This window comes from Condylura cristata, unplaced genomic scaffold (assembly GCF_000260355.1).
Source record: "Condylura cristata isolate star-nosed mole 26May11 unplaced genomic scaffold, ConCri1.0 scaffold00003, whole genome shotgun sequence".
Lineage (NCBI taxonomy): Eukaryota > Metazoa > Chordata > Mammalia > Eulipotyphla > Talpidae > Condylura > Condylura cristata.
Genome location: NW_004567104.1, coordinates 9,542,721 through 9,554,703, shown reverse-complemented (window position 1 = coordinate 9,554,703; position 11,983 = coordinate 9,542,721). Strand labels below are relative to the sequence as shown.

The 11,983-nt window shown below is 40.8% G+C and overlaps 1 protein-coding gene across 6 annotated transcripts in view; it reads left to right on the top strand.

Annotated features, from left to right (window-relative positions):
• The window catches only part of TNIK (TRAF2 and NCK interacting kinase), a 403,269-nt gene that overhangs the window by 861 nt on the left and 390,425 nt on the right, over window positions 1-11,983 (top strand). The gene's annotated exons all lie outside the window — the stretch shown is intronic.

Here is an 11,983-nt window from a genome sequence, read left to right as displayed (position 1 = left end):
AACAGCTTGAATAAAAGCACTGGTCCCTCACATTTTCGGCTACCTGCAAAATGACACGATGATCCTGGCAGTTCCCATCAAGCCGAACCTGCTGCTCCAGGGGGCAGCTATTGCTTTGCTGATCTTGTTGGCATCTGCCTCCCCTTCCCCCTTTTTTGCCATCTTGCCCCGTTCCGCGGTCTCTTAAATGCCAGTCTGCCACTCACCTTTACATACGGTTTTAACTCAGTCCTGCCTGTGCTTTCTGACTTTGTGGCTGTGACATTCCAGTTTTTATGGCTGAACTTAAGCAGGTGAAAGGGATGTGTTCTCCGCTTATCCCCAATGAAACCGGAACTCCTGGGAGTGTGTGTGTGTGTGTATGTGTATGTGTGTGCCCTGTGTCTGTGGCGATCCATTGTAGAGCACTTCTCCCCTACCCCAGCCCCACTGGTTTGCCATTACCTTCACATGCATTACCTCAGACGCCGTTTCATTGTATTGACTAAGACATCACTGATATAGAATCCATTTTGCTGTTGTTTTGAGATCAGAATACCAGGAATCCCAGTGCAGCCTCGACACCTCTCCACCTCCATCCCCGATCTCCACACACTCTTTTGGGCAAGAGGACAGAGCTTTCTTGTCCTTTTAATTAGATTCTGACTGCCCGGAAGGGGGTGAAGGGTGGTGTTGGTGAGGGCTGTAGTGGGGTTCTGAGAAGGACTGGCCACCAATTTTAAGGATGTTTTTTTCTCTAGAGGGTATACCTCTCCTTCCCCCACCCCACCCCCAAGTAAAGCAAATGCTTGTACTTGAGGCCTGGGGGCGGGGGTTGTTGAATTGATGGTTGCTCTCATCATAGGCAAGCAGTATGGTAAAGCATGGAAGTTCACAGTCCCTTTCACAGTACATTGTTACACTGATGCTACATCTCAGGGCGGTTTACCGGAATCTTAAGTAACTTCTGACATTTCCTTCTTTTCGATGGTTATTTTAAGAGCTATATATATTGTCAAAGTGGAACTTTTTCTTTAGACTCCTTGTTGCTCTCTTTCCCTCTCTCCTTCTCCTTAATCCTTCCATCCCAGAGGTGAGGCTTCTGCAAGGCAGTCAAGGGGTTGTAAAAGAACAGAAATACCATTGGAAGCTGTCTCTTCGGATAGCTGGGCAGCAGAAGCTCATTTATGCGTTATGGCAGTGTACAGTTTATTTCCCTGGTGCAGAAATGCCACATTCGGTGTCTGCTGTCCCCTGGGCAGCTGGGAGTGGGGGTTGGTATTAGGGTGGGTGCTTTGACCAAGTCTGTGGCTCCCTGCTTTACCGACTGTGTGTGTGCATTTGCCCTACTTTCTGCGCTGGGAGTTGCTGCCAGCCGGTTAATCAGGTGGATGGATGGCCGGGACTTCTGGGTTGGGGAGAGTGGCGGAGGGGGCGGGGGTAAGGAGACTGAACAATGGACCAGGCTTGTGATTTCCCTAGGCGGAATCTCCACGTAGCTCTTCTAATGGAAAGCGCTGTGATGTGATTTTAAGTTGGTCTTGGGCTTGGTCCGAGGTATCCCTTGTGGGCTTTTTTTTTTTTCTTCTCCTGTAGTGGATTTTCTGAGAAACCCACAGCAGAGAGCTCGTAGGCATATCGGCCACGGTTAGGACTTACTTGTGGACCTAGGGTGTAATTCACACACGCTAGACCTGTATTCCGGTGGTCAGTATTTTGAGAAGATATTTTTGCAGAATTCACTGAAATTGATCTTTGTGGCCTAGACTTAGTGTTCTGACTCTGTTTTTCTGTCTACAGGAGGGGTGGAAAAAAGGAAGTCTTTCTAAACCAGGAGCCTGGGCTACTGCTGACTATAGGACTTAATTGCAGATGTACAAACAATTGCATCCTCAGGGCTGGGGTCTGCCACCAGTCTTATGGTGGTTGAGGTGTGCAGGCTGGAAATGGGGTCAAAGGCCACATAAGTAATCTCCAAAATCAGAGGACAGATCATCTCTCCCTGTCTTCCCAAATTAGCAGAGGAGGTTCATCTTGATGAGAGGGCTCATTTGTTCCTAAACCCTCATGAAAGCTTGCCTGCTGAGAACCTCCTGGGGAATGCCTGACCCCTGAAACGCAGCCAAGGTCAGTGGTTTCTAGGAGAATTTGCTGCAGGCTTAGCAGCCCCTTACTGTTTCAGTGTTTCCTTAATGTACACAATCAATGCTCTTTTTGTCAACCCTGTGCTTAGTGCATTAAAAAGAGATCCTGACTGGAGAGGCCTTTATCTTTCTCACTTTGGGGCCTATTGTTCTCTGTCAGTGATCCCAGACTGGACCCAGTCTAAATTTTCTCCAAACAGCTACAGTGCATAATTTAAACCAGAGTAACCAGTGATAGTACACATTATTTAAATTATGCAAGGTTTGGATGGTTGTTTCAAAGTAAGATAAAATAAGATCTTTGGTTAAAAAAGAGGTGATCATAATCTAGTCTTACTACTATTTTTGATTTTGAGAGATCCAGAGATAAATTAAGTCTTGGGGGGTGATTTAGGAGGTGGAAGAGATTTGTAAAACATAGCTACTCCTTTTGACTATGCTGGGGAAGCTGAAGTCCAGAGAGGTGAAGTCTGTTGTACACCGCCCCTTTTCTGGGCGGAGGTGGGGTAACTACTGAGGAAGGCAGTTTGGGGAGAGATCTGGGTTTCCTGAATCTTCATGTAGTGCTGCTTTCGCTAAGTCACATGGTCTGTAGCTGAATCAGAAACCAATAATACCTTTATTGCTTTGGCACAACAAATGGCAGAGAGGAATAATTTTACCAGGGTCATGAAATACTGTCTGTGGAGAATAGAGAAACTGCTTCATGTAGGTAAGCTTATGATAGGTAACGCCATGGAGTTTTAAAGGTACTTTTGCAATCTATCTTGTTCAGCGCATCCTTCAGTTCCTCCTCTGCAGACTGAATCATCTAGACAGATGGTTGTCCTGCACATGACCTCTCTAAAACCCATCTCCATCTGAATATGTCCTAAGGAGGCAGTCTAGACATACACATTATTCAAATGTCTTTGCATGTGAGGTTTATAGAATTTTATGTGTGTTTTCTACAATCTATGTGGAAACATAGAGTATTATGGCTATAAGTATCTGTGTGGGTGTAGGAAATGTGTGTATACATACATAGGCTACAGAAAACAATCTACTCATTTAAAACCAGGGCTTGAGTCATTTTCCCTTCAAGACATAGCAGTATTAAAAGAAATGAAATTTGCCAGCAGTATGCTTTATTACAGATGAGGTGAGGTCAGCCCAGAAAGCTTTTTGGAGATTAGCATATATGTGAATTAAGCACCTTGGCTGTCCTTAGCTTGGCCCAAAGGGTAAGGTATTTAGGGCCCAAGATAGGCCATTGCTGACTTCATACTCTTAAGGTTCTGCCAATAGTCCCACACTCACTTTTCTACTTGAACAGAATTAGATGACCTCTGCTTGTCTCTACCCCTTTCTCTCATTCCCCTGCTGGGCTTACCTACTTTTTTCTTTATCAAAACATAGGTCAAAAAATGGAGCTCATCCTGAAGACTGCACACACCCCTCCTGCTATACTTTTCTTTTTGTTTTATAAATAGCATGGGCTTTCTTTTTGACTGCTCACTAAACTTTGCGCTCCTTGAGGGCAGAGACTAGGGCTTGCTCATCTTTATCCCGATCAGTTAGGGTATAAATGACCACATGCATATTAAGTGAATGCAGTAGACTTAACATGGTTCTGTGTCCACATCTTATTATTTCTGTGACTTCAGCTAATTCATTGAACCATAATTAACTTGAAAATGAAAATGATGAGACCGCCTTGTTTTCCTTATATGCTGGTTTTCAGGCACTGCATTTATGACAATACTTTGAAAACCAGAAGGTGCTTTATGTGCTGTACAATATTCCATGGTTGAATAGAATTTATGGGAAACGTGACTTGACTAACATTTGACCCCAGTGATTGTACCTAATAGAAAATGATCCTGAGTAAAAAAAATCAGAAAGTCCTGCCTCTTTTTTTTTCTTTTTTTGGATAGTCCCTTTGTTACAGTGGAGGGAGATGGCACCACCGAACCCCCAAACCTGCCTGCTCTAAATAGGTTTGGCCATCCGTCACATCAAGACAAGACATAAGAGCTTTAATGGAAAGGAATTTTAATACAATTAGTGTGCAATACAGAAAAGACAAAGAACATAGTTCCTAAATCAATCACGCAAAGTTACTCGTCCCCGGGTGGGTAAAAGTCCACCCAAAAGGGATTGGCCCAAAGCAAGGCCTGAAAGCCCTCCACAAGTCTAAAGCACCTTCTGGCCGGGTCCCATAGAAAAGGGTTAGATATGGCCAGACAAGTATGGGAGGAAAAGAGCAAAATCAAAATCAAGATTAACACTGCCATAGTGAACCTCTCCCTGGGTCTCTCACCCCCATCTGTTTCAACCAGTCCAGGACCAAGAAGAAGCAAGACAGTTTCTTCACATGTAGCTCTGCTCCATGTGCCTCCCTCAGGTCACCTTTATGGCTTCCATCCTGCTCCCCTCTTCTTCAGTCTCTCCAGATTTTTCTCTTCCACCCTCCTTCGGGTGGGGAAGGGAACCTGGAACCTCCCCTTTTCCTGGGTCCACCCTGTTACACCTTCTCTTTCTTATGAACCAATATGCCTTTCTTTTTCTCTGCTGCCTGGGCTTGAGCTTTGCCTCAGAATCAGCATTCATTTCATAGGAGGTGAGCTCAGCTCAGAAGCTTTTTGAGGATTAGCATATTTCTAAGTCAATATCAAGTATCAGCATTATTCATCAAAACCTATTTCTTATTTGTATACTTACCCTTTTTATGGATTAGTCATTCAGTACACACATTTATTATGTCTGTACCTTTTCAGAATTTGTGTGTGGAAGTGAGCATCTGGAATGTTATGTTACTAGTCCAGTATGTTACTAGTCTAGAATTTAAAATTTAGTAATCAGAGATCTCATGGGGCTTAAAGGCATCTTAAAACATTAACTCATTACCCCAGAACATTTACTTAAATTTGTGAGAGTTTATTTAGTACCTTGTAGGAATTGATAAGATAGTAGTATTTTAGGATGCTGATAAGCATTGCAGTTTTTAAATTAGATGCATTTATTTTTTAGGGATATTAAGCAGGTTTTTTTTTTTTTCTGAAACAACATTGTCTCATTATAAATAGGATGTAGTGGTAGTTATATTAACATCAGAGAAACTGTATAGTATTTTCAGTAGTCAGCATTAACTGGAGTAATTTTAGTATAAAAGCTGAATATGTGTCATGGTTTGTTGCTTGCATAGTTACTTAGGAGGTCATGCAATATTTTGGTGATGAAAGAATACCTAACACTTGTTCTTCATGGATGGATCACATTTCCTCCCACATTGCCCTTATCTGTTAAGGTTTTTTGAAATCTTGTAATTTTCAGTCCTGCGGGTTGGCCCTTTCTTCTCCCTCTGCCGGGGAATTGATTGTCTGTGCCCTTCTTCTTTTGATACTGTTCCTTCTCCAGTGATAGTGATTTCTAAAGTCCACTTGCTTTGAAAGCTGTTGTGATTGAATCATGGCTGCTATGCCCAGCCGAGCACAACTGGCCTCTGAGTCTGTGTTTCTGATGGAATTGGGGGAGACTTATGTCTTGAAAGCTACTTTCATGTCAAATCATTTCCCCCATTTCTATGGGGAAGTAGGTCTCTGAGAACAGGGCCTGAACTAGCAGTGTGCTGAGAATTCCAAGAAAATCTGGGTGATATTTTTTGAATGAAATGTTATTCTGCACATATAAATATAAGGTTCCTAGTGGAGAGAGAGGGAGGACTTAAATAGAAAACGTTGGATGAATTCCGCTTGTAATTTCTTCTTTTCTGGCTGGAAGCTTATTTCCCTCTAGAAAAAAATGAAATGATTCTCTACACAATATTCACATGCCAGGCTGTTTCCCCGTCATCTCAAGGGTGTGTCTTCTGAGTCTCAAATGATATTTCACCTCAACACATGATATATCACCCAAGCCTTAAAAATCCTTCCTTGATAATCTGCTGGATGGTATCTGGCCTCCATCCAGCCCTGCAACCTCTGGATTTACTCTTTCCTGGGCGGGGCTCATGACATGGCTGCCAGTCTCTCCACCACTAGTTTCTTCCATACGTTGTGTCTGTGGTTAGTCTTCCTGAAGCAAAGCTTCAATCTGGCCTTTCTTGACTCCTTACAATCTACAGAACGAACACCTTCAACTTGCCCTCAAGACCACGGTCATTTAGCATCATACTCTGCAGTTTCGTTTATTTTTTAAGATTTATTTATTTATACATACAGAGCTGGGGGTATAGGCCAGAGGTGCAGGGGCGGTGAGAGGATTCACCAGATTGACCAAGTACACTGCTGAGGGGAGCAGCAGGTGGTCAGGAAAGGTCTGCCTAGCCATGTGGATCGCTCCAGGCCAGATAGAACTCAGGCTGAAGCTGAGGATCCCTTGCAGTGCTGTGCTTTAACCCACTGAGCTACCTGGGAGGGGCTGTGCAGTTTAAATAATCATTCCTCAACTGCTTCAGGGGAAAAGTTCCTTTATCCCAAGGACACTCTTAAGGGGGCATTTACCTTAACTCATTTTTCTTTTCTGTGTGTAATACCCTAGCATTAACCATTCAAATACTCTCTTTTCCTTGAAATTGTGCCTTCCACATACAAACCATTTAGAAGGACCTCATACTTCTATTGAAATTTTCCAAACTTCCCATCTGGGATTGTGTGCACTCTGAGACTGCAGGCTTTGTGAAGATAATATGTATATTTGGGTTTTTTAGAAATCTCCGGTAGGGGCCCTCCCTGGTGGCACAGCGGGTTAAAGCACTGCACTGAGAAGCTAAAGCCACTTCCGCATGAGTTCGATTCCCGCCTGCCCCGGAGGTGACCACATGGTGTGGCAGACCTCTCCTGACCCGCCCGCTGCTCCCCTCAGCAGTGTACTTTGTCGATCTGCCTGTTCTGCTCCCCACTCTGTCTCTGGTGAAGCCTCTCACCGCCCCTGAGCCTCTGGCCTGTACCCCAGTTCTGTATGCATAAATAAATAAATCTTTAAAAAAAAAAAAAAAAAAAAAACAACAAGAAATCTCCGGTAGTATGAGTCTGGGACTCCAGGACTCAGAAAATGTAGACAGTGAATGGGAGCAACAAAATGCAGAACTATTAAGTTCACTTAATTAAAGCCTACTTTTGCTTGTATTTGTTATAAAAACAAAATATGGTCATTATTTAAAATTTAGAAAAATGGGGAAAGACAAAAAGAATTCTCAAATCATCCAAATTTGCTATTTCCAGTAATCACATATACATTGTGATCTTAGTAGTTCTTTTCTATTTATAACTAAGTAGATATAAGAAAATCAATGTAATATTATATATATTACATATTTCAACCTCTTTTTAAAACGTAGACTTTTTGCATGCTATTCATGTTTTTCCAATGGCATAATTAAAAAAAATATCATGAGTCATTTTAAACTTACATAAAAGTAGATAGCATATCGAAATACTCACCATTGCTGATGGGAATATAAAATGCTGCAGCCACTATGGAAAACAGATTGGCAGTTTAGTTCCTCAGTGTTAAATATAGAGTCACATGTGACCCAGCAATTCTCATCTTATATACCCAAGAGAATTTAAAACACATATCCATACAAAAACTTGTAGGCAGATGTTTATACTACCATTATTTATAATTGCTCCAATATGGAAACAACCCAAATGGCCATCGATTGATGAATGAATAAATGAAATGTAGCATAGCCGTCCAGTGCAGTAGTATCTGGCAGTAAAGAGCGGTGCTGATACACACTACAGAATGGGGGAACAAGGTCCTTTGGATGAGCTATGTGATAAAGAGTTAATTTCAGCATATTTCTTCTTTGTGATTTTGTTTTGTTTTGCTAAGTGAATGAAGCCAGAAACAAGGCCACATGTTAGGATTCCATTTCTATGTAACATTCTCAGTAGGCAAAATTCATAGAGACAGAAGAGACTTTAAGGGATGCTGCAGGGGGTGGGGGAGGAGGGGATATGGGTGGGGAGTGGCTGCTGAAATCTAAGGTTGGCAAGCAGTGATGACTGCTGCCTCTGTAGATACTCTGCAATCACTTGTGCACTTCAAGAGGATGAATTTTATGGAATATGAATTACATCAGTAAAACTGTTATTTAAAATGTAGACAGACAGTACAGTGAGCCCCCAGCTTAACAATTATCCTAGCCACAAAACTAGTATCATTAAATATATTAATATGTGATTTTTACATTTCTAATAGTCAGTGTTCACATTTCTAATATGTTTTTTAAGCAGCTGCTTAATATTTAATTGTGGTGATGTTATCATAACATCCTATTGGTGAATGTTTAGGTTATTGCTGAACTTTGAGCTCTTGTGAATAATATGTCAATGAATATCCTTATCCTTAAGTTTTCCTATACATCCATTTCCTTAGAATAGCTTGTTAGAGTTTATTATGAACCTATATGTTTGCCTCTAAGATTTGTAACATTGTTAAATTACCTCCCAATTTCTTGCAAGCTATTGCATTTCAGTTGTAGAAGAATGTGTCAAGCTTAAAAAAAAATCAGTTAAGTTTACCAAAGGTCATAGAGCTACTGACTGATGACTGCCTTGCTCGGGAGTCACTGCTATAGTGATTTACCTGGTCATAATTTGACCTTGTTGTGACATCGGAATTATCAGATATGTTATCTCTCTAGGGTTCACAGATTTCCTTGAAGACTCTGGTGAGGGGAACAGAACAAGATCTTTTTGATTAGCTGTATGATAAGGAATTATTTCCTGGGTTTTTTGTCTTTGTGATTTTGTTTTGTAAATAACCAAGGTCTGTTACGTTGTTAATTGTTCTTTTTCTTGCCTTAACAACTAACAAGAAAATACGAATTATTACTTTGGGATTAGCAGTGATTTCCTTACGCATTTCATAGAGAAGAACTTTAATCTGTCATTCTGTCTGGAAAATCATCCAAGAAGACTGTTGAGAAGAGCTGTAGAATCAGGTTCAAAGGGTTCCAATTTTTTTTTTTTTTTAAAAATTTTTTATTTGTACATACAGAACTGGGGTACAGGCCAGAGATGCGAAGGGTGAGAGGATTCACCAGAGACAGAGTGGGGAGCAGAACAGGCAGATCGACGAAGTACACTGCTGAGGGGAGCAGCGGGCAGGTCAGGAGAGGTCTGCCTCGCCATGTGGTCTCCTCTGGGGCAGGCGGGAATCGAACTCATGCGGAAGTGGCTTTAGCTTCTCAGTGCAGCGCTTTAACCCGCTGCGCCACCAGGAAGGGCCAAAGGGTTCCAATTTTTAAGAAATGGAAACCATTGAATTTTGGCTTATCACAAAAAATAAATATCATAAACCATGATATACTTGGGTCCATATTCAGTCTTGATCTTCCGGAAAATGATTAAAATCTAAAGCTTCAGTTACCTTTTTCCGATGGATATAGATATTTTAAGATTACAGTGGAGAAAAAGGACAGAACTGCAGCTAAAGCAGTTCAGAGGCCTGTGCTTTGACCCGCAGTCTATTTCTCACCTGGTTTATAAGTAAGAAACTATTAAAATTGACATAATTTTTTGGCCGTCAGTCTTGCAGAGGCCAGTAGCCTTGATTTACTAGATTTTATTAACTAGCCCTCCATTTAAAATGCCAGTAAATTACTTACGCCTGGGGTAAAATTGAGAGCTTCACATGGACATGGTTTCATCATTTCTACTTCTAGGCATTTTTTTTTTTAAACTGCCTGTAATCAAATTACAGCAGTGTGGTGGGTGGAATAGGTTGTAAGCAGTAATTGCAAAGTGTATTTAAATAATAATAATAATATTTAGCATTTATAGAGCACTTTATATCTTCAAAGTACTTGCAAACATTATCTAATTAAATACCCTCTTTGACTATAATCTAGATATAAATGCACTTAAATCCAGAACAAGGTCGTGAGAAAAGTATGCATTTGAAAGTTAATGCTAGGATGTTTTGAAGGTCTGTGCAGTGAGAGGAAAGTTAGGGTTTGGGATTCTGTGGGATGTTGGATTGCTTTTGTATATTTTTTTTATTTAGCCTGGTGTTAGGATTATTTTATATTTTACAACTCCTCTGATTGATTTCTGATCCTTAGGGACTGAATGTTGATCATGGCCCTGTTCCTTGCAGACACTAAAAATATAAACAACCTAAATAAGCTTTAAAATGAATTCCTTCACTACATTTGGTACCCTGGCCTCAGATGAAACTCCCATTAGTAAGTGAAATGAAGTGGGGTACTATGAGAAAGAAGGCTATGCATTGTGATTTTGTAATTTCTATCTCAGAAAAATAGATTAAACTGCACAGTGGGATACATCATAAAGAAATGCACTGGAGAAATGAAATGTCTTTATTTTGACTGTACTAACGATTTCTTGCTGTTTTGGACATGTGTCTGTGCATTTCCCCTGCACTCTGTCCTATGTTGGCAATTGTGACAGTGTTTAGAGCGTAGACAGGCGGTCTTTAGCCAGTGGGTAGTAGAGGATTCTGCAGCTGGTAGACTTTCAGTAAATGTAATCCTGTGCATTGTCATTTTCTAGGAGCTGGTCCTCAAGCTAATTGCATAAGTGAGATTCTCAAAGTGAGAACCTTGGTTTAGAAACTTCATGATCCTCTCAGGTCTAGCTTCTCTGACCTACTGAATAAGAAACTCATTAGGAACTGTCATATTGTCCTCACAGATCTTGGTGCCTAATGGGAGGGAGAAGCTTACTTCTTAAAGAAGTAAGTACAGAAATAAGCACTGACATACAAATTGCTTTGGAAAAACAGAACAAAACCACATAACTTTGAGAATGCCTGAAACAGTTGCAGAGTAGGAAATCGTAGTTTATAGAAGGCAACAGCATCTTTTTCACAAGGCATTTAGTCTGAAAATGTGGAAGGCATACATTTTTAGGAATATGGAATTAAAAATTCCTCTCTAATATTATATGCACTTGAATTGTTTGTAAGAAAGGGATAAAGTTGAGATGGGAAAGTCTGCAATTTCCAACAATAATCCTGGACAGCTCCTTGCATTGCCAATCTTTCATTAGCAAGTTTACTCTGTGGGCAGAGAAGCCCCACCCTCGTGATCATGAAGATGGGTCCTTCTGGTGTTAATTTCCTGTTTTTCTCTGTGGGTCTGTAGGGATTCAGTTTAAAGCCCAAGAGGGGCTGACATTTGCCTAGAAGCTGAAAAAAAGAACCCATGTTCACAAGTTCTCAGTCCCATGTTTGTTTGAAGCCTGAAATGTATTATTATTATTATTATTATTTTTGAGTCTTGGCAAATGGAATGGACTTTTGGAATCAAGAATTTCCTTACTGGCAATTGGTTCAATGATTTCCTAACTGAGAAATTCCATAGATTTTCTTTGTAATGACAGACAACTAATGAACACCTCTTTCCTTGCCGCAGACATAACTCATGCAGTTATTTCATTAAAGTTCTTTCTATGTGTGTTAATACAACAATTTTTAAAAAATAGATTTATTTATTTGTGCATACAGAACTGGGGTATAGGCAAGAGATGTAGGGGTGGTAAGGGGTAGGGGTGATTTAGTCCTCCAGGGCTGGGGCTGAGGATTGAGCCTGCATTGAAGCAGCTGCAGCTAGCTTGCAGTACTGTGCTTTAACCTGCTGTGCCTCCAAGAAGGGCCTCATTGAAGTTCTTAAACACACTCTTACATTGTAGATCTCTGTATTTGGGTGAAGATTGATAATAGTTAAAGTTGTAAATGCATTTTGCACCTATCTTGATAATGAACATGTATTAAAATTATATTTCCTGCTGATATCTGGGAAGGAAGCTTTTTATTTTTTTAAAGATTTATTTATTTATTCATATAGAACTGGGGTACAGGCCAGAGATGCGGAGGGCAAGAGGCTTCACCAGAGACAGAGTGGG